This window comes from Rana temporaria, chromosome 2 (genome assembly GCF_905171775.1).
Source record: "Rana temporaria chromosome 2, aRanTem1.1, whole genome shotgun sequence".
In the NCBI taxonomy this organism is placed as follows: Eukaryota; Metazoa; Chordata; class Amphibia; order Anura; family Ranidae; genus Rana; species Rana temporaria.
In genome coordinates, this window is record NC_053490.1 from 406,566,050 (window position 1) to 406,593,434 (window position 27,385).

Consider the following 27,385-nt stretch of genomic DNA (forward strand, 5'->3'; position numbering starts at 1 on the left):
GGCATACCCCACTTTTAAGTACACAATGCGGTTTATTTACTATAGCTGGAAAGCGCAAAATCAGGCTTACTTCTGCATATAAACCAATGAGCTTCCAGGTTTTATTACCAGCCTTAATTGAACAAGCTGGGGTTAGAAGCTCATTGGTTTCTATGCAGAAGTGAGCCTGATTTTGTGCTTCCCAGCTTTAGTAAATAAACCCCATTGTGTACTTAAAAGTGGGGTATGCCTGTATACCAGACATATATGCCTTATACATGGACCACGATACAAAACAGTCATTTCCTGGAGTGTTATTTTGTTTGTTATGAAGAAATTGATGCAATAATATGATAGCTGGGATAATTAGAAGTAAGAATAATCCCGTTCTGACCTGTGTTGGCATCTCCATATATCTAACAGTCCCTTTGTGTGGAGGAAGGGATTCAGGGGTGGATAATGGTGTCGGACTGTGGATGTAGTGTTAATGTCAGGGTTGCCAGTCATATTAAAGTCCCCATCTAGTGAATAGTAACTTGCCACTGTATAGGGAGACATATTGCCATAGAGGCTATGGGGAGAAATACAAAAGAATATGGGCAAGTTGGATAGAGAATCCCATGACAGCTTCAGGATAAATAGGGTATGAAGAGAGGATAAACTACACCATAGAATAAAGGGGGAGACATTAATGTATAAATGTTCCATTTTGTTAGATGAAATGAATGTTAAGTGGAATTTTATGGAAGCTCCAGAGAAATAATAAAGAGATTTAAAAAAAAAAAAAAGTCCCCACCGATGATGATTCTAAATTTTTGGGATTGTAGTAGTATCTTTTGTAGTCGGTTGTGGAATCATAGTTGCTGTTTGTTTGGCCCCTATAAGTTGACCAGTGTGTAGGTGATCTGATCGGATTACATACCACTCTGCTGGATCCATCTGTGTCTTCTCTCCTATGGTGAGACCAAGCTGTTTTGACCAGTTGTTAATGCAAATGGTCCATCCCATCTGGTGAGGAAGCATTTCTCTTCTTGGTGGAGGTTACATCACTTTCGTTTGAAGAGTTTTCGCTATATCACTGGGTGTCATCTTCAGTTATTTTTATATGGACTTTCATTGCGCTGCACTTACATATTTTTTTCACTAGCTTAAAGGAACCTATTTAGAAAATAAAAAACAAACCTTTACAACCCCTTTAAACTAATAATCCAGTCAAGCAAATATATCTTTTTCCGTGCATATATATTATTACAATAATTATAGTAAATACATCTTAAAATAAAATGACCCTGTAAGTTGCTTAAAAAACTGAAATGTCAGTTGCCTGAAACAGAAGAGCTAGTATATGCACATCTCTGACAGCCCATGTCTCTTTGGCATTGCTCTGTTCCATTACTGTCAGATTTTATGGCATTATTCACTCTTTTTGGAGTATTTGACACCTATGTGCTTTGGTTCTGACCATCAACCCTTGCATTACTACAGAACACCGAAGTGATATATAGGTTGAAGAATACAACCACAGTATGCAGAGTAGGACAAAGACAATCGTAGAAGTGTTAAATGCTAATGAACTTGATTGAGGCTGAGGCTTTAAAATGGAGAGATGATAAGACATGGGCCACCAGAGAGGTGAGTATAAGGCTGCATTCACACCTGAGCGTTTTTTCGCCTGAAGCGTGACGCTCAAAAACGCTAGAGGGGAAAAAATACATTATTCCCTATGGAGATGGTTCACATCTCCACTCCAAAACGCCTGACGCCAAACGCCTGAAGCTCAAACAAGTTCCGGACCCTTTTTTGTCGCGCATATTGGGCGGTTTGGTCGTTTTTGAGCGTTTCCATTTCCCACAGAAAGTGATGGAAACGCTTGATTCAAGCGACTAGCGCAACAACGAGCGTTTGCTACGGGTGTTTTGTCGCTTTAATCAATAGAACATTTCACCCAGGCAGAAGATAAAAAAAATCTACCAACATAGCAACAAGTGATGAAAAGATGATAATTTTTCCTATTGGCTAAAATAAAAAACATCGAAGTACAAAAACGACGAACGACGCTGTATGCAAACGCGCAAATAAGCATGAAACGCCGGAAAAAACGACCGAACGACCGACGCTCAGGTGTGAATGCAGCCTAACAGCTCCCCTGTTGCAGGAAATTGGAATGGCATTTCAATTTTGTTAAGATACTGACATGGTTAAGTTAACGGTCTTTGAAAAAGATTATCTGCATTCAGCTGATCTCTTTTCAATCTAAATTTAAAAAAATATTACAGTTCCCTATTAAGTAACTGATAAGGTCTGTAATGTATGAAAAATTGGTTTGACTGAGGTGAAAATATGAGTGAAAGGGTTAATAGCTATTCCAGGCAAACATTGGAATCCAGAAAAAAATCACAACTTTTCTATTGTCAGAAAATACTAATCTTAGCTTTAATAACATTTTGTATAGCCACATAAATCCTGTATTCTGCAAGATCTTTACATGTGTTGCTGGATGGGACTGACTCCCACATGAATCTGTTTGATGAATCTACATTTTTTTCTGCCTTCTTACTAACAACTCAGAGATTTTAAATGCTTATCTGCCATACTCTCATGCCTCAGGAGTTAATTTTTCCAGTAAATAAGATGGTGAGCCACAAAGAGCTTCTAGACAGTGGCCTTGTCAGGGTCTATACCGGGATTAAAAAGAGAAGACATAGGGGTTGATTTACTAAAGGCAAATAGACTATTTATTTTGCAAGAAAGTTGCACATGATTGGGTATTCTTTGTAAAGTGAAATTTCACTATGTTCACTAAGCTCTGGGAAAAAAATGTTTGCACAGTGCATCTTCCCAAAGTAAACAGCCTATTTGCCTTTAGGAAATTAGCCCCATAGGGTGTCAGAGGCATTAGTTCCTTGGATCAAACACTGTGTTATTATTTACAGTTATAGGGCCAGATTCATGTAGAAATCCGGCGGCGTAACGTATCCCAATTACGTTACACCGCCGCAAGTTTTCAGCGTAAGTGCTTGATTCACAAAGCACTTGCCTGTAAACTTGTGGCGGCGTAGCGTAAAGCCGTCCGGCGCAAGCCCGCCTAATTCAAATGGGGCGTGTATCATTTAAATTAGGCAGGTTCCCACGCCGAACGTACTGCACATGCTCCGTTTTGAAATTTCCCGCCGTGCTTTGCGCGAAATTACGTCGCCCCGACGTAATGTTTTGAACGGCGACGTGCGTTACGTACTTTCGTATTCCCGGACGACTTACGCAAAAAAAATAATAATTGAAATTCAACGCGGGAACGACGGCCATACTTTAACATGGGCTGTCTATTTTTACACCACCTAAATAGCAGCCGTAACTTTGCGAAGGGAAAAGCCGACTAGCGACCACGTAAGAGAATGCGACGAATGCGCGTACCTTAGTGGATCGCGGTAAACAGCTAAATTGCATACCCAACGCGGAAAACTACGCGAACTTCACCCAGCGGGCGCCGAAGTATTGCATCCTAAGATCCGAAGGCGTACGAAGCCATACGCCTGTCGGATCTTAGCCAAATGCCGTTGTATCTTTGTTTGTAAATACAAAATAAAGATATGACGTGGCAAATTTGAAAGTACGCCGGAGTATCAGCAGATACTCCGGCGTACTTTTTCTTTGAATCTGGCCCATAGAGGCTGTTTCCAGTATGAGTGATCTTTGTCATGTTATACTGACTTTTATCAGAAAGCATGAATTAGCAAACAAGTCCATGTCTTAAAGTATATTAAAAGTATTTTTTTTTCGGTTTTGGAGTAAAAAAGGGTTAAAACCCTTGTGATATACCGTATTTATTGGCGTATAACACGCACCCTAAATTTAAGAGGGAAGTTTCAGGAAAAAAACTTTCCCCAGCCCCCTGCGTATAACACGCAGGCACAGTTTACACTCTATTTTCAGGGTAAAAAAGTGAGTGTTATACGCCAATAAATCCAGTATATATTTTGTTTTATATATAGCGACCCATTGGAAAGATTTTCTTTCCATTTCTATTCTTTTTCTCTTCTTTTACTGTGTGTTTTTAACCACATCTTCCCTTTCGTCTAGTTGCATATTGTGTCTACATGTGACAGGATTCTGAGAATTTGATTATTACCGTATTTATCTGCCTATAGCGCGCACCGGCGTATAGCGCGCACCCCTAATCTAGACGTGAAATTCCTGGAATTTTTTTTTTTTATTACTTACAGTTTTGGTGTCTTGCCAGGCGTCCATCGGCGGCCTTGTCCGGTCCGGCGTCCGTCTGCGGCCTTCGTGGTGTCCTCCCCGCTTCTCCCGCGCTTTCTCTGAGCTTCCCGCGATGTGTTTGAACGCCGCCGCCGACATATACCGAGCGCAGTAAACTCGGGCACGCTCGGCCACTCTCGGCTTTTCTTGCTTAACCGCAAGGGGAGCCGAGCCTGGTCGAGTGTACCTGAGTGTACTGCGCTCGGTATATGTCGGCGGCGGATTCAAACACAGCGCGGGAAGCGAGTATCGGCGTATATCGTGCACCCACGATTTTGCCCTGATTTTAAAAAAGTGCACGGTATACGCCAATAAATACGGTATATAAATTTGATAGTTAGATACAGTAGATAAATGCGCCTGTGTGTGGTATATATCTAAAGCATATAAATATACAGAATAATGTATGTATTAATATATAGATATATATATATATATATATATATATATATATATGTATATATAGATCTATCTATCTATCTATCTATCTATCTATCTATCTATCTATCTATCTATCTATCTATCTATCTATCTATCTATCTATCTATCTATCTATCTATCTATCTATCCAGTATATATGTATGCATATATTACTGTGTAGTCAACCCTTCAGTAAAAAGTTAAATCTACCATCTTTCATTTTTTTCTGCCCTATAATTCCAAAGTGCTTGCTTCCTGTAAAAAAAAAAAAAACTGAAAACATACATAACATTCATTTATCTTCAATCCCTCCCATACGTATCATCAATTCCATCCTTAGATCATGTCATGGGGTAGTAAATGATGTTAAAGCCATAAGGCAGATGACTTACTAATGAGTCAATGGTGTATATCGCCATGTCCTGACAGAGATGAATTAAAGATACAGCATTCCTCTCTACTAATGTACTTTTAGAAATGATACACCTGTTTTCAATTTGACATCTACTACATATACAGAGATGTATGAAACAAAAAAATTCAGTTGAAGGAGGTTCTTCTCTCCGCCTCTGCACATAATATGTTACATACATGCACTATCCTTTGAAGTATCTTTCATTGGAAAGTTTCTACAATGAGTTCACGGAAACCTTGTACAGGGTCATCCATGCACACTTCTGAGAGTGTCCAGCTCCCAGCACTACAGGACTAGAATAAAAAGGAAACAACTGTAAGACATCTCGAACTAACAGCAATAAAGCTTGTGATTTATGACATATTGCATATCCTCTATAGTCAAAGTGTAGCCCATCATCTACAGTGAGAGATCCTACCTCCTAAAGTATGCCCTATTAAAGTTGTACTGACATCATATGTGTGATCTTCAGTTTAAATTTTAAGGATCAAAGGCTATATACACCAAAAGATAATATAGTGTGGAAGCGATTTTGTTTTGTAATCAACATCTTTTTTCTCAATTTCAGTGCTTGGTTATAAGGGAGTAAATTATAATAAAAATAATTTCATAAGGGAGTCAATTATAGTTAACTAGGCTATCTTTGACTAAATGACCACTTCATTGAGGCTAAGTACTTCAAGAAGAAATGTCCAGAACCATAGTTACATTTTCCCTAAAAAAGATAGCCAAAGCTGCAAAAGTTAAGCAAAATCTGTTTTTCCACTTTCTAGTTGAGTGTCGTAACGGTTCTGTTACCCTGGCCTCCTTGGAAGTTTCTGTAACATGTTCCAGGAAGTAAGGTTAGATGAATTCATCTGTCCATAGTAAAAATGGCTACCATGAGTAGAATGGTAAGGAAAGGAAAAAATAAGGTATGTAACAGAAAAAAACCCTGTAATTTCCCATACATATCTCTTTGTAGATATCCATTACTGGTTGTAAGTGCCTTTACTGTAATTTTTATGATAAGGCTGAAGTTCCTCTTCAATACACACACAGTATCAAACTTTACCAAGTGTTTCACGCTACGTTAAAGCAGGCCTGTACTCCATATGAAACTTTTAAAAGTTAGGGTCTTACCTAGGAGGAGACAAGATGCCTGTTTTTACCTGTGTTAGATAAAAAGCAGCTAACCCTAATCTAGTTTCACTTTGTTACTGGAACTCAACTTTTCTTAACACCATAGCTGAGCTTTGTTAACTGCCACACTATTATCCAATGAGATTGTCTACATTGTCATGTTTCCCATGACTAGACTCCGGGGGGCAGAGTGAAACACATTGGGGGTTTTGCCTGGCAGGAGCCCAGGCTAAGGTTGTGTCTCTCATACCACCATAGGACTCTGTGGATGTACGGCACCAGGGATCTTTCCTCTTTTCCTTCCAATGAGATTGTCTAATTGGCCTGGAGAGGAAGTCTCATTGGACAGTCACTGGAGCATAGCCATTAAGTCAGGGAAAGTCAGACTTCAGTAGCAAATTAAAACCAAACTAGACCAAACTAGACCAAAACGCACAGGGGGGCCATTTGATCAATAAGGTAATAGCAAGAATCTTTTGATCTCTATTTTTAGACAGGATATTTATTTAACGAAGTACAGGGTAACTTTGCACAACAGAAGGTAACACATATGCTTGAATAAATAGAGAACTCTGTGCTATGGTGATAATAATATATTAAAGAAGCTGCTCCCCTAAAGTGGTGTGAAAAAAACTTTAGCAATGTGGGGGTGTATAATAATAAGGGGGCGCTAATAGTAGGTGATAGATAAATTCCAAATTCTAACTTGAAACAATATATTAACTATAAGGTCAACAATACAATAGTCCACCCGTACCCCCTCCTCATTTCTGAAGGGATTGCACATCTGGTGACCTAATCGCTGTATATGTACTGTATTTTAAATGTATTGTCTGTTCCTTTTAAAAAATCTTTTTCTATGTATATTATGTGAATACATTTTTCAAAAAACTACCTCTTTGCATCACTCTGGTTGAGTATAAACACCTCACCCTGTACCGGTATAGTCCTCCCCGCCCATTCACTATCTGTCGGCCTTCAGGGTCTCTGGGGATTCCCTGAACAAATTAATCAACAATACAATAGTGATTTAAAGTGCAAGTGCTTATATAACAACATCAAAAAATAGGTGCAAACAGGTCCAAAAAATGCAGCAATGGTAACTAAATGATAAGCATTGGTAAGTCCATGCATCAAATGGTTGACTTGAGAGTAGACACCATCACCACAGAACAGATATTAAACTGGCGACACCCAGTGAGAGGTAGAGGTAAGTGCCCACTTTCCAGACCACCATGACCCTTCGTTTTAAAAAAAAAAAGGATCAGGTGGAGCTTTAGTACAGTTGGTGGCCTAAGGTCTGTACTGGTACCTGGATGGGACTGGCCAGGAATGGACTCCAACAGAAGAAATTACCATAGATAAAATGAAGAAAAACGGGCCATAGTGAAGTTCTGCGATTTATTGTAAAACAGATTAAAAACAAAACCAAATGGCCGCTTACTTGTGCACGTGCCGAGACCTTGGCACTAAGGAATCAAGCGTGTTACAGCTAGATGTAACGTGGAGCACCAGCTGCATTGTGTCTCACTCTTGTGGGTAGGTGTAGCGTGCGTTCCACCGCCTATCTGTGCCAAATCCGTAAGTAGCTGAACGTGACCAGGAAAGCCTCGACGTACGTTTCATCTATTGATGTCGTCAGGAAGCTTCCTGGTCACATGATGGGTGTCGTATTTATAACCCAGGGTGAGATGTGATTGGTTGTATGAACAACACAAAATAAAAGTAAAAAAACAGCAGAGCCATCTTGTGGATGAATTTGGGTACTGCAATCTATGTAAGACATAGAAATTAAAAGTAAATAAATCGACAGAGTCATCTTGTGGACGAATTTGGTACTACAATCTATGTAAGGCCTCGTACACATGGACGGATTATCCAATGAAAACGGTCCGCCGGACCGTTTCCATCGGACATGTCCGCTGCCAGATTTTGGTCTGATGGCTGTACACACCATCAAACTAAAATCCCCGCAGAAAACAAACGCGTTGACGTGGCCGCGCCGTCGACGCGTCGACGTGCGCGGCCCTGGATGTTCAATGCTTCCACGCTTGCGTCGAATCAGTACGACCGTGCGAGGGATGGCGGTCGGTCGGATGTGTCCGGTGAGTCTGTACAGACGACCGAACACGTCCGACGGACAGGTTTCCAGCGGACAGATTTCTTAGCAGGCTAAGAAATTTTTGTCCGCTGGAAACTGTCCGATCCGCCGGACAATTGTCCGGTCGGGCCTACACACGACTGGATCTGTCCACTGAAACTGGGCCTAAGACAATGTGAGTCTTGCTATTCACAACACATCTGCTGGTACATAAATGATTTAAAATAGTTTATAAAACAATTATTAAAAATAAATTCTAATATAAAAAGGTGCTAATATAAAAAAGTGCCAATATAAAAAAGAAAATTAGTACCAATCCCTAAATGAATTCTCTAGAAATCAGTAACAATTGATTAATGTACCTCCACATTAAGTACTTACTCATTGTTTAATAAGCAGTTTAGATCAACATCTATGTTGAGGCCTGCCAGCTGGAGTGTATCTAAATTATATAACCATTTTGTTTCATTTTGCGAGATTGATTTTTTGAGGTTGGTTCCTCTCCAATACTCGATCGAGTATAAAATGTGAGTAATGTGGGATCTTGATAGTAAAATAACCTGAAATGATTGGATACACTGTGTTTCAGAAGGGTTTCCGAAACATAGCGTATCCAATCATTTCAGGTTATTTTTTTATATTAGCACCTTTTTATATTAGAATTATTTTTTAATAATTGTTTTATAAACTATTTTAAATCATTTATGTACCAGCATATGTGTTGTGAATAGCAAGACTCACTGGGGCAGATTCAGGTAGATCAGCGGATCTTTAGATCCGCTGGATGTAAGTTTTTTACGTTCCGCCGGTGCAATTTAGCGAGGCTAGTGCATGATTCAGCAAGCACTTACCTCGCAAACTGCACCGTTGGATCGTAACTCCCCCCGGCCGAATGCAAATTCCGCGGCTAGGGGGAGTGTACAATTTAAATCAGGCGCGTTCCCGCGCCGATTTAACTGCGCATGCGCCGCCGCGAAAAAGTCCAGTGCGCATGCTCCAAATGACGTCGCTAGGACGTCATTGTTTGCGGCGGGTACGTCGATTGCGGCCATCAGGATTCCTGATCGCGTTACGCAAACGACGTAAAAAATTTAAAACTCGGCGCGGGAACGTCGGCCATACTTAACATTAGCTACCCCTCATATAGCATGAGTAGCTATCCGCCGGAAAAACCCGAACGCAAACGACGTAGAAAACGAGCGACGGGCGGGCGTACGAACGTGAATCGGCGGTTTTTCTCATTTGCATATGCGACGGGTAAAAAAAAGCGACGACACCTAGCGGCCGGCGGGAGTTTACAGCCTAAGATTCGACTGGTGTAAGTCACTTACACCAGTCGGAACTAAGGGAGATCTATGCGGAACTGATACTTATGAATCAGTCGCATAGCTCCGACCGTCGGATCTCACAGATCCGACCGTCGGGTCTCACAGATACGACGGCGGATCAGGAGATCCGCCGTCGTATCTATTGCTGAATCTGGCCCACTGTGTCTTACATAGATTGTAGTACCCAATTTGTCCACAAGATGGCTCTGCCGATTTATTTACATTTAATTTCTATGTCTTACATAGATTGTAGTACCCAATTCGTCCACAAGATAGCTCTGCCGATTTATTTACTTTTAATTTCTATGTCTTACATAGATTGCAGTACCCAAATTTACTTTTATTTGGTATTGTTCTTACAACCAATCACATTTTACCCAGGGTTATAAATACGGCACTCATCATGTGACCAGGAAGCTTCCTGACGACATCAATAGATGAAACGTACGTCGAGGCGTTCCTGGTCACGTTCAGCTACTTCCGGATTTGGCACAGAGATGCGGTGGAAGACACGCTACACCTACCCATGAGAGTGAGACACAGTGCAGCTGGTGCTCCACGTCACATCTAGCTGTAACACGCTTGATTCCTTAGTGCTAAGGTCTCGGCACTTGCACAAGTAAGCGGCCATTTGGCTTTTGTTTTTAATCTGTTTTACAATAAATCGCAGAACTTCACTATGGCCCGTTTTTCTTCATTCTATCTATTATAATTTCTTCTGTTGGAGTCCATTCCTGGCCAGTCCCATCCAGGTACCAGTACAGACTTTAGGCCACCAACTGTACTAAAGCTCCACCTGATCCTTTTTTTAAAAACAAAGGGTCATGGTGGTCTGGTATGTGGGCACTTACCTCTACCTCTCACCGGGTGTCGCCAGTTTGATATCTGTTCTGTGGTGATGGTGTCTACTCTCAAGTCAACCATTTGATGCATAAACTTACCAATGCTTATCATTTAGTGACCATTGCTGCATTTTTTGGACCTGTTTGCACCTATTTTTTGATGTTGATATTATATAAGCACTTGCACTTTAAATCACTATTGTATTGTTGACCTTATAGTTAATATATTGTTTCAAGTTAGAATTTGGAATTTATCTATCACCTACTATTAGTGCCCCCTTATTTTATTTTATTTTGTTTCATAAAACACCCCCTTATTATTATACACCCCCCACAACACATATGTTTGGCTAAGTGTCTGTGAGCATTGTGTTTGTCTTTATACACACTTTCAGTCAGCGAGTAGTCTTCAGCTACTTGTCTACTTGTAAAGTAAAACATATTGCAACAATTCCTCATTCATTTGAGGAGTAGACAGACCCACACATGGTATTAATACAAGCCCAAATCCTGTGGTAACCCATATTTGTATAAAATGTAAAGTCACTTTTTTTTTCAGGTTTGCATAAAGCAGTAATGATTACAACCTTGGACAGGTTTTTATTGTAGTCTATGTCCTCACTTCAAAGATTCACTCTCTCTTTCTGCCCAGTGGACCATTGTCACTGAGCAAAGTGTGATGGGAAATATTAGAACTGACATCAGAACATGAGTTTAGGAAAACATTTCCAATGGGGACCCTTATTCTGATGTCAATTGTCTGGGAAGGTAATTCTCCTCACTTAATAGAGATTCATTTTCACTTCCTGTTGTGTTTCCAGGACAGGAAGTGAAGGAAAATCTCCCCAGCGGGACGAAAAAGGGGCAAAAGCTTAACTGATGTTGGTTTCACTATACTAAAATCACAATGAGAAAAAGTGCATCTGCCTTGTGCATCACCTTAAACACCAGTTGTTATGTTTATAAAATCGAATAAAATACTCACAAAGCAATCAAAATTATAGCCATGTAACTATCCATCCTATAGACAGAACCTCCTCACATCTCCATCTTTGAGATGCAGATTGTAAAACATAGCTGACCTGGTTCAAGGGACAAGCATTCCTCATCAGAACTGTCTAAGGCCCCTTTCACACTTGCAGACCATTCAGATCTGCCTGAAGGCGGACCTGAATGGGCGCTCCATGGATCGTCGGATGTCAGTGGTGACATGTCCGCTGATATCCGATCACAGGGATATAGGGGATAGATTTATAGCATTTTTTACTAGTAATGACGGCGATCAGTGATTTTTTATTGTGACTGCAATATTGGGGCGGACACACCAGACACTTTTGACACTATTTTGGGACCATTTCCATTTATACAGTGAACAGTGCTATAAATATGCACTGATTACTGTGTAAATGTGACTGGCAGGGAAGGGGTTAACCACTAGGGGCGATCAAGGGGTTAAATGTGTACCCTAGTGAGTGATTCTAACTGTAGGGGGAGGGGACTGACTGGGGGAGGTGACCGATCTGTTTCCCTATGTACAAGGGACACAGCATCGGTCTCCTCTCCCTGACAGGACGTGGATCTCTGTGTTTACACACAGAGATCCACGGTCCTGCTCAGTTACTGGGCAATCGCGGGTGCCCGGCGGATGCGGGTGGTAGTAAAGTGGTTAAATAAAGAATTACAAAAAAGTTAAGCAGTAGTATCAATTCACAAATCATACTAGATTATCCCAGATACTCACCATTCATTAATGTGGTTCTAAAGGCTCAAGGTTTTTTACCTTCATGCATTCCTAAAACTGAGCCCCATCTTGATCCAGCAATGTGCATGAGTGCCTCAGACTCCTCCTCATTAGCTGAGACAGCAGCATCAATTATAACCACTGAGCCAATCAGGATAGACAGGGCACAGGGCCGAGCCACTGCTCTGTGTGTGAATGGACACACAGAGTCTCAGCTCGGAAGCTAGCCTGTTTTGGTGCCTCTAATGCTAACTGCTTGCTCTGGGGGGCACTTGAAAGGAGGGAGGGGGCAAGAGCGCCAGAGAGGGACCCAAAAAGAGGAGGATCAGGGTTAATCTGTGCAAAACCTCTGAACAAAGCAGGTAAGTATATCATGTTTGTTATTTAAAAAGAAAAGGAGACTTTAATATCACTTTAACTCATAAGCACTAGTTCCATTGGCGTGAAGTTGACCCTATTTAAGACTACATTCGTTGATATCACTTTTCCAGAACCATCAATGTATACTGAGCCAGGTCTTCTATCTTTAAAATAGATTCTTGTTAAAGATTCATTTCTCTCTAACCCATCTTTTAACAGATGTTGTAGCATGGTCACCATGTGACATATTTGATGTATAGGGACAGCACTGTGCATGAAGAATTGACTGCATCCAGTAATATATGCTGATGAAGACCACATGGGCTGTCTTTGCTCATAAGTTCATGAATATGGACCACACAGCAGATTTTTTAGTTGTGTTCCTGGTCATAAAAATCTTAGGCCCCGTACACACGGTCGAACATGTCCGCTGAAACTGGTCTGCGGACCAGTTTCCGCAGACATGTCCGACCGTGTGTACGGCCTAGCGGACAGGTTTCCAGCGGACAAAAGTTTCTTAGCAAGCTAAGAAACTTGTCCGCTGGAAACATGTCCGTCGGACATGTCCGATGGTTAGTACACCTAATCGGACATGTCCGCTGGTTATGACGTGTAACCAGCGTCCCGAAATCCCGCGCATGCGTCGAATTGATTCGACGCATGCGTGGAAGCATTGCACTTCCGTGTTTGAGAACGTCAGTGTCTTCTACGTCACCGCGTTCTCTGTCCGCGGGGATTTTGGTCTGATGGTGTGTACACACATCAGACCAAAAGCTCCCAGGAGACATTTTCGATGAAAACGGTCCGCAGACCGTTTTCATCGGACATGTCTCCTCGTGTGTACGGGGCCTTATTTTCTTCATAATCGATCAATTAGATGCACGTGTGGCTGTGACCACATGATTACAGCAAAAGAGCCACCCTGCCACATACATAGGAAAAAGATGAAAGATTTGCTCAGCTGTCAGTTACTGTAATTATTGTTAAACCATTCACCAGGAAGCTACTGTACCTTTACACACATAAAACTATATTACATTTTTCTTTTAATCCTGAATATATTACCCTCACGGACAGCATTTTGAAACCTAAAACATGCAAAAGGAGAACAAGGCCACATAAAATGAACCTGCAAGCTTTAATATCCCCTTATAACTTTTATAAGAACAACGTACGTTTTAATGGTTTTAGCAGAAAAAGCAAAACAGCACCTCAAAAGAAAAACGAGCCATGACATCATCAAAGCGGTCTTGTCACTTATTTTTTCATACTTAGGTGGTAATTTTTTTTTTCAGTGCTCAAAGGTGAATTATTGTCTTCTATGTGAAACACAAATATGTGTGTTGAGACATTGTACAGGATATTTGATGTTGTTATTACATTTTATAGGTTTAATAGACTATGGGGACTCTCTTACAGGCAAAACCTGTCTTACTTATAACAAAAAAAATGTTTACTCTCGAGAACCAGTGACAAATAAATCTGAAAGTTTAGAAATATGATTATCAGCCAAACCTGCCTTTTTCTCTTTAAGTAGTCATCGGGGGCCTCCCAAGAATGGTCATGCTGTGGATAAGTGTCATATTATTTCAGTCTTACCAAGGTTTTCATAGTCCGAGTAAATAATAGCTCTGCCTGGTTTTGATTTGTTTAACACATGACATGGTGTCGTGGAAAGCGATTATTCCCCATATCTCCTCCCGTAATTTAGGTAGCCACAAATAAAACAGCCAAACAACATTGTTTTGGTTAATTAAAATGATTTGTTTTCCCTAGACGTAGTGATTAACAAATATATTACCTCCTATTACAGGTACATGAAGGAAAACAGTGTCAAGTCGTTGAATGCAATGCAAAAGTTATGTCGGGGGAAACTTTGGAATGCCTTAGAAAAACACACCTTCAATAACAAAGCTAGGACTTCGGCCCTTTACCCCACAAGCATTCCCACATGGTTTACATTTAAGTGTCAACTGTCAACTCCCAATTTTCTCAGATTAAAACTGATAGGAAAGGAAGCAAAATGATAGGTTAATTGGCATTTAGTCCCCTGATGTTTTCTATATATGAAGGCTGTGCAAAAAAAAATGCTTTTTAACTTAAGAACATAAAAACGTTCCATGGTAGAAGCATTTCTAAATTTGAATTTTCTTACATTGGTAATTTCTGATTATTATAAACATTGGACATGAACCCATCCAGAGATGTTTGAGCATTAAATGAAATATTTATTTTAGCATCATAATTAGTAATGGTGGAGCCTGTTCAATGTGAATGTCAGAATGTTTACAATTGGGGGGTTATTTACAACTTCCATTTCCTGCTTTAATGATGATTAGGCTAAATATGGATATTATAGTGTAGCTTCTGTTTGGCTGTCCTTTAATTGTATAATGAAACATAAGGAGAAATTGAAAACATTGAGCACAATGGACAGTCATCTGGTTACTGAAAAAGCTTTCATTGTTGGACAGAACTAAGCTTAAAGCGGGGGTTCACCCTAAAACTACTTTCTAGTATTACAATGTCCCGACACATTACAATACAATTATGCCTATTTTTTTTATTTTTATGCTGTACATACCTCAGTACAGCTAGTTCACCCGCGGCTTCCGGGTTGCGAATCAAACCAAAAACGAGCTCCCCCCGTCGCATAAGCTGCGTCACGATTGCCGAAAGAAGCCGAACGGCGAGTCAGGGCTATACTGCGCCTGCGCACCGCCGTTCGGCTCCTTTCGGCAATCGTGACGCAGCTTACGCAACGGGGGGAGCTCATTTTTGGTCATCACGTCAATCACCAGCAAGTTAGGAACGCCCACTCCCGCGGGATTCGCAACCCGGAAGCCGCGGGTGAACTAGCTGTACCGAGGTATGTACAGCATAAAAAAAAAAAATAGGCATAATTGTATTGTAATGTGTCGGGACATTGTAATACTAGAAAGTAGTTTTAGGGTGAACCCCCGCTTTAAAGGAGTTGTAAAATATATTTTTTTTGCCTAAAATTAATGTCTGCAAGGTAGACAGACAGAATAGTGCAATGATTCTGTTAAAAAACGAGTAAATAACTATTATATTCCTTCATCTATATCACCTCCGGCATTCTAGTTTCTGTTCTCTCATTCACTTCCTGGTTTGCATCGCTCGTTCATGTAAGAACTACATTTCCCAGTATAAACTGCGCCACGCCCAGTAATTCACACCTCCTTGAAGTCTCTAACATGTAAAGAGCGTCCTGCCGCACAGATGTAGTTCCCAGGAGGGGGCGAGCTTGTTACTGACCACCGCAGTAAACCCTCCCGTCACGGTGGTAAAATCAGACAAGCAGGAAGTGAACAGAACAGAGGAGAAATAGAGCAACTTCTGAGCAAAAACGAACAATGAGGAAGTGAAAAGAGGAATGTCTGCAGGTAAAGGATGCTTATTATGAAAAAATAAATTAATTTACAACCCCTTTAAAGGGGTTGTAAAGGTAAAAAAATAAATCCTAAATAGCTTCCTTTACCTTAGTGCAGTCCTCCTTAATTTACCTCATCTTTCGCTTTTGCTTTTAAATGTCCTTATTTCTTCTGAGAGATCCTCACTTCTTGTTCTTCTGTCTATAACTCCACACAGTAATGTGAGGCTTTCTCCCTGGTGAGGAGTGTCGTGCTTGCCCCCTCCCTTGGACTACAGGAGAGTCAGGATGCTCTCTACATTGCAGATAGAGAAAGGAGCTGTGTGTTAGTGGGTGTCCTGACTCTCCTGTAGTTCAAGGGAGGGGGCGAGCAGGACACTCCACACCAGGGAGAAAGCCTTGCATTACTGTGTGGAGTTACAGACAGAAGACCAGGAAGTGAGGATTTCTCAGAAGAAATAAGGACTTTTCATCGAAAAATCGAAGGATGAGGTAAGTGAAGGAGGACTGCACTGAGGTAAAGGAAGCTATTTAGGAAAAAAAATAAGTCAGAGCTATATTTTAACTTACTGTATCGGTCACCGTAAGTATAGTTGTGTCATAAAGCACATACAAGAAATGCCACTGCTTTACTGTATTGTGAGACTAATAGTGGACATACATGCTTTGATTTTATCTGATTTATGTGGGATTTGATCTAATAAGCATATTGTCCTTTGCAATTGATTTAGATAAAAATGTGTTATAGGGTCAAAAAGCGCTTTGTTGTTAAACTGCTCAGTCACTTCACCACTTCAACCACCAGAGGTTCTCAGAGATCAGATGACTCCCTAATAATACAGCTCCACAATGAGTGGAAATATAAATGCCACAGAGAGCTCCTGTATTGTGGCTGCTCCAGATCTCGAAACCAGGCTGCCCTCCAATAGTAAGATACAAAAAAAAACGGAAGTGACATATACATCCAATAACCCTGCCTCTAGACATGTTTCATTTGGAAAGGATGTCATCAGGGAGCTTGGTAAGCAAAAGGATGGGGATTGGGTGTGGCATCATTGCCTAAATATGGCCACATGGTCATATTCGGGCAATTACTTTGCATTGCTTTGCATTACAGTTGTTTCTGTGTTTTTATTTACATTTTTGATGAATGATTAGGGGGATGTCCTTCTACTCATTAACATGGGGGTGAGGTATAGAGATGCCCCCTTGTTGTTAAAGGCTGCTTCCAGATTCCCATAAGCCCCCCATTCGCAAACCCACAACTCTTGCCACTGGGCAAGAGTTGTGTAGAAGAGGACCTTGTCCATCAAGGACATGCATGAGGCAAATTGCTGGCAAATTATTCTCCAAATGTCCCCCAAAATACATAGCAGGCCCTTAGGACCCTTTTGAAAAAAAAAACAGAAGGAAAATTTAATTTGCTGTCAATTTAAAACACTTTTTTTAGTGGTTTAAAATAATTATTGCTACTGGCTGAATGGATTTTTGTTTGGCATTAGCACACACATTTTTGAAAATAGCTGAATGGTGTCATAGGAAAAAAGGTTCATTGTCTGGAATTATGGCATTTGTGAATTTGTGGGAGATTTTTCTCACCTTGGTACAGTAAAACCTAAAGCCTCATACACATGGTCGGACTTCAAACAAACTTTTCCGTGGATTTTTTTTGAAGGCCGTTGGCCGTGAACTTGGTATGCATACACACGGCAGCACTTTTTCAACAAACTTTCCCAAAATCATGTGTTTTTTCAGCTCGTTTCTGCTCTTTGCCGCCACCCTTTGGTCAACTTCTGCTATTGTTGCTTGATTTTAACATTGGTTCTGAGCATGCATGCTTGTAATTTGAACTAAAGTCCGATGGACTTCTGTACACACGATAGGACATTTCACCGTAGGACTTTTGTTGCCGAAAAGTTTGTCCATTTGCAGAGCGAACTTTTGTCCGATGAAAACCGAAAAAGTTTGTCCGATGGAGCGTACACATGCTCAGATTTTTTTGAAAACCTGCTCATTTTGAAGTTTGTTGACAAAAAGTCAGATCGTGTGTATGGGTCTTAGCCCATACACACGATCGGATCAGAAAATCCGACCATGTGTACGCTCCATCGTACAACATTTTTCGCTTTTCAATCGGAAAAATGTTCACTCTGCAAACAGAAAAACTTTCCGGCAACAAAAGTCAGATGGAACAAATTCCGATCGTGTGTACATAAGTCTATCGTACTTAAGTCCAAAGTACAAACACGCATGCTCAGAACCAATGCAAAAGATCAACCAGCAATAGCAGAAGTTGCCCAAAGGGTGGAACTAAAGAGCAGAAAAACCATGTAGTATGTCAATTACGTCACTATGTTCATGTTTGGTGGCTGAAAAAGTCCTGCCGTATGTATGCATACCAAGTTCAGGGCCAACGCCCTTCGAACAAAAATCCACGGAAAAGTTTGTTTGAAGTCAGATCGTGTGTATGAGGCTTAGGTTTTGGGAACACAAAATCAAACAAAACACAAGAAATTATGGGCCAGATTCATGTAGATTTGCGGCGGCGTATCGTATTCCGTTTACGTTACGCCGCCGCAAGTTTCCAGCGTAAGTGCTTGATTCACAAAGCACTTGCGTGTAAACTTTCGGCGGCGTATCGTAAAGCCGTCCGGCGCAAGCCCGCCTAATTTAAATGGGGCGTGTACCATTTAAATTAGGCGCGTTCCCGTGCCGAACGTTTGGAAATTTCCCGCCGCGCTTTGCGTTAAATTACGGCGCCCCGACGTGTTTTTTGAACGGCGACGTGCGTAACGTACTTTCGTATTCCCGGACGTCTTACGCAAAAAAAAAAAAAATAATTGACGCGGGAACGACGGCCATACTTTAACATGGATGGTGTAATTTTACACCATCTAAATAGCACACTTAACTTTACGACGGGAAAAACCGACGTAAGAGAATGCGACGAACGAGCGTACCTTCGTGGATCGCCGTAAACAGCTAATTTGCATACCCGACGCTGGAAAACGACGCAAACTCCACCCAGCGGCCGTCGGAGAATTACACCTATGATCCGAAGGCGTACGAAGCCGTACGCCTGTCGGATCTATGCCAAAAGCCGTCGTATCTTGGTTTGAGGATTCCAAATCAAGATACGACACGGCAAATTTGAAAATACGCCGGCGTATCAGTAGATACGCCGGCGTATTTCTGCTGTGAATCTGGCCCTTTACCTTTATCAGAGTTACAGTGCCAGCATTGGTTAATAACTTCTGGGTCAAATTTCAGGCAGTTTGGAGGACTGACAGCGTTCTATAACATCTAGACAAGTGTTTAAAGCTGTATTTATTTTAAAGCTGGTGCAGATGGGTGATTTTACTGCAAATTGAAGTATCTTTTGGCAAAGTAAATTTATTTTTAGGTCTAAAAAATAGCTGGAACCACATCTGATATTAATCTCAGCAAAATGCATTATAAAATAAAAAAAATAAAAAACAGAAAGAGAAAAAATCTGGAAAGCACAGAAAAAAAACAAGAGAATGTGTTAGAAATAAACCAACTCATTTAGGTAGTAAACAATATTTACCTACACTTTACCTGAATAAGCACCTTGGCAAGGAAACTAATCACTATTGGCTGCTGGGGCCCAAGGACCACACAGTAAGTACCAAAGGGCTGCAGGTTGGGCATCAGGGCTATACAGTGTTAATAACCTTAGATGTAGTCATTCTACCATCATGTTTATAACATTCCGAGAATATACTTTTTAATTCTTTGTTCCTTCATCACCTGTCACTCATGCCTCTGGGTACAACTCTAATACGTTCTAGCACCAATATTAAGCCATCATGTTTTTTCGTGTAAAATGACACTCCAGCAGTCTGAGTTTTTAAACATTCCCTGAAAATGTAGCTGTTCTAGCAAGTCTATAACACGACCCTGTATTACTTTCCTATGCGCCACTTGACCCTTTAGCAAACTTTCTGCACAGCTACAAAGTGTTTTATAATTAGTGCAGTCTATGAACACACAGAGTCAACTTCTTTCTTTGTTTTTTAAACGGAAGAAGTGTTAAAAATAACAAAATTCGCAGAATTAAATATGTATTTAGAACTTCATCGGGATATGAATTAGAATATTGAACAAGTGTTAAATGAACCCTGTAATGAAATAAACATGGAAGCTTCCATTAGTAACCTCTCCTTCTGAAAATGGCAGCTACCTGGCTGTTATGCCGACCCACTGGCAACTTTAATTCTTTAAGGCCCCTTTCAGACTGGGGCGGGAGCTGCGGTGGCGGTATAACGCCGCTAAAAATATCGGCGTTATACCGCCGGGATTGACGCGGAATCGGCCGCTAGCGGTGCGGTATTAACCCCCGCTAGCGGCCGATAAAGGGTTAATACCGCCCACAATGCGCCGGTATTGCCGCGGTTTCTCATTGTTTTCAATGGGAAGGAGCTGTGAAGGCACGGTATACATGCCGCTGCTCTCACCGCTTCAAAGATGCTGCTGACAGGAGATTTTTTCGTCTCCCACCAGCGCATCGCCTCAGTGTGAAAGCCCTCTGGCTTTTACATTAAGTAGGCAGTGAAGGAGTTTTACAGGCGGTAAAGCAGCGCTATTTTTAGTGCTGTACCGCCTGAAAAACTCCTCAGTGTGAAAGGGGTCTAAGTCACTGACCTGAAGTAAGTAAGCAGATCAGGAAAGTTATAATCCCTGATCTGCATATTTTCTCTAGGTTACTGATTGATTAAGCATTCTTTCACATTGTGCTCCGCTCAGTTCAGCATGAGATCCATGAAAAGATCCCCTGCTAAATCAGAGCAGAATAGGATGGATGTCAGTTTTTGTAAAATCCGTGCCACTTCAGTTTTTGCCCACACTTTGACATCAGACTGCGGTAGACCCAGGATTGCTCTATGGATTGACAGATGTAAACAGACTTGCAGGGCTGGTGCAAGGATTTTTGACACCCTAGGCAAAAGCTAATTTTGCCGGCGTGTCTTGTCAATGGCTGGGTGAAGACGTCTTTTCGGTGAGCTACTGCTTTCCCCCGGCTTACCCTGGCTCCCAGTCAACTATTGCGCTTGAAAGCAAAGGCATGCTAACCAACAATAGACCCAGAACCAAACCACCACCCCGCAGAAATCGACCGCCCACTCTGAGAAGCGGCATTCGGAGATTCCTCCCGAACACGCAGCGGACATCACCAGGCGCCATTACAGGGATTCCATGTGGGCCCCCGCTGGAGGTGAATACCCCAAGAATAAGAACTACATACATCAGAGGGCTTGGTTTTCCTTTCTGAGCAAGCTTTAGTGAAGTCTGGGCTTGGAACAACAGTAGACTCCAGCTTAAGTAGTAGAAGAGCCATTAGAGCAAAGTCCCTTTAAGTAGAAAAGTGTCTGGACAGAGCTCATCAGAACACCAGCCAGTCCCCCCTTTAACAGACCCACAGCTGACTATAACTAAGCAACAGAGTGGTAGCTAAAGCACATGGTCCCCAAGATCTATCATAGTCTGTACTCAAAAGACCCAAGGACAGATGGCGCCCCCTTCCAATCTTCCAAGCTATGCCCTCTAGTGATACCAGACAGATCTATAGCAGACAGCTTCCCTCAGTCAGCTTCTTCTAAGCACTCGGGCCTCTGCATTACTCCCTCAGTTCAACCCACCTGAGGCCTCCTCATGGCAGCCTGTGTCTGAGAGAGCAGTGTGCCCACATCAGGCTGGACAGCTCCACTTTTAGACAAGACCCAGAATGGTATGTGCTCCCAGAATAAATACAGTCTCCCAGCATGCATTCAGAGTCTGACTTTCTGGGATAGGTGTGCATAATTCCACACCTATCATCAGGCCCGGACTGGGACAAAAAATAGGCCCGGGCATTTTAGACTGAGCAGCCAATTTTTCCAGTGACCGGGGGGGGGGGGGGCGCGGCGCGGTAGACATTCGTGGGTGGCTGGTGTCGGCCCTGCCCTCCACACTGTAATGTACAGGAAACACTGTAATATAACGGGAACTGCATTGTAAAGGGGCACTGCAATGATTACAGTGCCCCTTTACAGTGCAGTCCCCTTTATCCCTTTATATTACACTGTCCCAGTCCTATTGTGGCTAGTGCTAATGCTAGTACTGTCTGTCTCCAATTGTGCCTCCAATTGTGCCCACACTGCCCAGTGACACTGACCTGCTCTCTTTTTGGTGGTGCGGTACAGCGTGGCTCTCTCTCTCTGGTGGTGCAGGAACAGTGTGGCTCTCTCTCTGGTGGTGTGGTACTGCACAGCATGGTTCTCTGGTGGTGTGGGTACAGCGTGGCTCTCTGGTGGTGCGGTACAGCGTGGCTCTCCCTGGTGGTGCGGTACAGCGTGGCTCTCCCTGGTGGTGCGGTACAGCGTGGCTCCCTCTGGCGGTGCGGTACAGTGTGGCTCTCTCTGGTGTTGCGGTACAGCGTGGCTCTCCCTGGTGGTGCGGTACAGCATGGCTCTCTCTGGTGGTGCGGTACAGCGTGGCTCCCTCTGGCGGTGCGGTACAGCGTGGCTCCCTCTGGCGGTGCGGTACAGTGTGGCTCTCTCTGGTGTTGCGGTACAGCGTGGCTCTCCCTGGTGGTGCGGTACAGCGTGGCTCTCTCTGGTGGTGCGGTACAGCGTGGCTCTCCCTGGTGGTGCGGTACAGCGTGGCTCTCTCTGGTGGTGCGGTACAGCGTGGCTCTCCCTGGTGGTGCGGTACAGCGTGACTCTCCCTGGTGGTGCGGTACAGCGTGGCTCCCTCTGGCGGTGCGGTACAGTGTGGCTCTCTCTGGTGTTGCGGTACAGCGTGGCTCTCCCTGGTGGTGCGGTACAGCGTGGCTCTCCCTGGTGGTGCGGTACAGCGTGGCTCCCTCTGGCGGTGCGGTACAGTGTGGCTCTCTCTGGTGTTGCGGTACAGCGTGGCTCTCCCTGGTGGTGCGGTACAGCGTGGCTCTCTCTGGTGGTGTGGTACAGCGTGGCTCTCCCTGGTGGTGCGGTACAGCGTGGCTCTCCCTGGTGGTGCGGTACAGCGTGGCTCTCCCTGGTGGTGCGGTACAGCGTGGCTCTCTCTGGTGGTGCTGGGGCTATTAGTTCCCCCAGCACAGTCCTCTCTTTCAATTTACATGTCTCCTATAATAGCTGCCATAAGCACTTCTTTAGCATGTTTTTGGTCCCCCCCCCCAGCAGAGTGCATGCTGGGGAGTGTAGTTAGCTGCCTGCTGAAAACAATTGGGCCAACTATCTCTGGGACTACATTTCCCATTATGCCTTTCTGTTTCTTCCGATTGGCTGCTGTTGTGGGGACATCTCCTCACATGTGCTGCCGAGTCCCGACAAGAGAAGGGGAGGGGGTGAGCGGGGGAAACGTCCTGCCAGCAGCCTGCAGCTCTCCCCCTTGCCCCACCGTGCAGAATGCAGATTCCTTGGCTGGAGTAGGAGGAGCAGCCCCTGGGAGCAGAGGAGCGGAACTGTTCGTATCGGCTGGGCTGTGTGTGAGTGAGACACACAGCTCAGCCGATGCAGCCGAAAGTTCCGCTGAAGGCACAGGCACGGCCGCATAGCGGTATCGGCGAGCGGCGGCCGCGGCCTGTGTTTACCATGTTCAGGCCGCGGTCGGCGCTTACCTACCGCTGTGCAGCCTGAACAGCAACAGGCTACGGCGTGGGTGGCCCTGGCCAGGTCGGCCCACCGGGCATATGCCCGGTCTGCCCTATGGCCAGTCCGGGCCTGCCTATCATCCAGAAACTTCTCAAGTTGCCTGGTTACAGATGGTGCTATCCAGCAGACTAGCAACAGTAGAGCACACAGATCAGGCCTAACTAAACAGTTAAAGCTCACTAGATACAGTGAGCCAAACTATGTTTTTACCTTAATGAACATTTAAAGCCACACTGCCTACAGTGTTGCAACTAAAGTTACCTAATAAAAAACACACTCTTATGCCGCATACAGACGGTCATTTTTTGCGATGGAAAAAAAATGAAGTTTGAAGTGATGAAAAAAAACGACATTTTTGAAACTTCATTTTCAAAAACGATGTAGCATACACCCCATCGTTTTGAAAAATGATGAACAAAGTGACGGCACTCTAAAGGGGAAGTTCTATTCGCCTTGAGGCTGCTTTTAGCTGGTTACTTGTTAGTAAAAGACGTTTCGTGCTTTTTTGTCTGTTACAGCGTGATGAATGTGCTTACTCCATTATGAATGGTAGTTTTACCTCCTGTCTCAAAACTTGCTTCTGGGCATGTGCGGGTTTAAAACTTCATTTTTGCCCACACACGATCATTTTTTATGACACAAAAAATGACATTTTAAAAAATGACATAAAAAATTCGAGCATGTTCGAATTTTTTTTTTGTCATTTTTCAGAAGACATAAAATGACATTTTGCCCACACACGATCATTTTAAATGACATTTTTAAAAATGTCATTTTATTTCATCACAAAAAATGACCGTCTGTACGCAGCATTAGGCCTCGTACAGACGACCGAACATGTCTGTTGAAACTGGTCCGCTGACCAGTTTCAGCAGACATGTTCGGTCGTGTGTACAGCCGACCGGACAGGTTTCCAGCGGACATTTGTCCACCCGACCGTTTTCGAGCGGACACATGTTTCTTAGCATGCAAAGAAACATGTCCGCTGGAATCCTGTCCGTCGGACATGTTTGGTCGTCTGTCCGAGCGGCCGCCATCCCTCGCATGCGTCGAATCACTTTGACGCATGCGTGGAAGCATTGACCTTCCAGCGTCGCGCACGTCGCCGCGTCATTGTCGCGGCGACGGCGCGGATACGTCACCACGCTGTCTGTCCGTGCGGATTTCTGTCTGATGGTGTCTACAACCATCAGACAGAAATCTCAGAGGGGACATGTCCGCTGAAAACGGTCTGGCGGACCGTTTTCAGCGGACTGTCCCCTCGTCTGTACGAGGCCTAACACTTATCTAACGCTTAACCATCCTAGCACCTACCTAATGTTCAAAAAAGGTACACCACTTAGACCCCTTTCACACTGGTGCCTCCCATAGCATCAGTGGTAAAATATCGGTAAAACGCCGCTATTTTACAGTCCGATTTGCGGCGCATTTCGGCCACTAGCGGGATGCTTTTAACACCCGCTTGCGGCCGAGAAAGGGTTAATACCGCCCGCACTACAGCGGCATATTGCCGGCGGTACCGCAGCGCTGCCCATTAATTTCAATGGGCAGGAGTGCATTAGCAGTGGTGAGTTCACCGCTGCTAATGCGCTCCAATGAAGCTGCTGGCAGGACTTGCCAGCGCACCGCTCCAATGTGAAAGCCCTCTGGCTTTCACACTGGAGGTGAGGAGCAGCTGTTTAAGGGCGGATTGCGGGCGCTATTTTTAACACTATAGCGCATGCAAAACACCCTTAATGTGAAAGGGGTCTAAATGTGTGTCTGTGAACACTTTACCTGAAAGAATTTAAGGTAATGGAGATGTCAGGGAGAGGTGGCCTGTCAGGCAGACTGTATAGGGTCCCATGATTTCAAATTATGACCCTGGGTGGCAGGGACCTGCACAGCTTTCATCCTTTTTCCCTGCACAGTCTGAATGTAAGTAACCTGGCCAGATTCCACCAGATACCAAAAAATGTGACAAAACCTTCCTTCTTTAACAGCCCCTTACCTAGATTGGCAAATTTGTATTTATTTATTTTAAACTTGTGGCCCTGAATAAATTCTCTCATCCAAAAAAAAGAAAAAAAGTAGAAGAGAAAAAGATCCCTTTTGAAGATCCCATCCAGTGCTGGAAAGCATAATGTCTGGTAACAGCACAGCCGCAGGTCTGCTAGTTCACTGATTTCTAGTCATGGCGGTACCTACCTTTATACTTGAAGTGCCAACCCAATTTTGTTTTTGTTTTTTTGGGGAGGGCATCATTTATTGTAATTTTAAAAAGATAAAGTAGAAAACAATGCTGGCAAAAAAATAATAATTTGGATTTAGAATTCAAGAAAATGGGTAAATTGCTAGCATAAGGGATTTTTTAAAACTTTGCTCATTGCTTATTACCTTTCTCAATTCTCAGGCATGAAATTCAATGGTTAGTGTATTAGATGGATGGTCCAGATGGCTCAGAGTCACTGATGTAACAATGAATTCTGGTAAGCATCAATATAGTCTACAGGGAAATGTCAGTGAGCTGACACTTTACAGAAATCATGTTATATAGCATGACATTGATCCTAAGCACGCAGTTAAAAACTGCAAATAAATGGCTTATAAAAAATGTATTTTGGAGTTGTGTTCCTGTCCTTATCCTAGTTTTATGTCACAACTTGAATTATGCATTATATGCAAAAACACCAAATAAAATAATGAAGTGCTCGAAGGGAAAACATAGATAAAAGCTATTTTTTCTAGCTATTCTTACTCTACTTGTGCAAGTCCCAGACGGCCGAGGCACTCGTTCACATTGCTGGATAGAGATGGGGCTCAGGTAAGTATTAGGGGGGCTGAGGGGGGTTGATACACACATAATATTTTTTTATTACCTTAATGCATAGAATGCATTAAGATAAAAAAAAAAAAAACCTTCTGCCTTTAAGCCCTGGTTCACACTGGGTACGATTTGGAACGATTTGAGATGCGATTTGACATGTCAAATCGCATCTCAAATCGGCGGCAATTGTCGGCAATGGCACTGTCCTAATCAGTGCGACGCCGCATCTGCGATTTCAAAAAGTAGTTCCTGTACTACTTTTTGCGATTTCGGGCCGCGATTTACATAAAATTGCGGCCGAAATCGCGGCAAAATCGCAGCCGCGAAATCACGGTAAAATCGCGCATTTTACAGCGATTTTGAATTCGCAGCAGTGTGAACCTAGGCTACAACCAAGTTAAAAGCTTTGTTTGCAGCATGTTGCTACCAATACATTTAGGAAATCCCCTTTGATAAATAAAAGAGACAGGTAGGCTTGAGCCTCATACGCACGATCGGACTTCCAACTGACTTTTCCGTGGATTTTGCTCCGAAGGGCGTTGTCCGTGAACTTGGTATGCATACACACGGTCAGCCAACAAAGCCCTCTTTCACTTCCCCTTCTCCATTTCTTTGTTCCATAGTGGCGTAATAGATGTACTACGTGGTTTGTCTGCTCTTTACCGCCACCCTTTGGACAACTTCTGCTATTGTTGTCTGATCTCGATTGGTTCTGAGCATGCGTGTTTGTACTTTGGACTTTAGTCCGATGGACTTGTGTACACGCGATCGGATTTGCTCCATCGGACATTTGTTGCCGGAAAGTTTGTCTGTTCACACATTGAACATTTGTCCTATGAAAAAGTGAAAACGTTTGTCCGATGGAGCATACACACGGTCGGATTGTCTGCAAAAACAGGTCCGTCTGAGGTTTGTTGTCAAAAAGTCTGATCGTGTGTACTGGCCTTTAATGTGAAAGGCATAAGGTT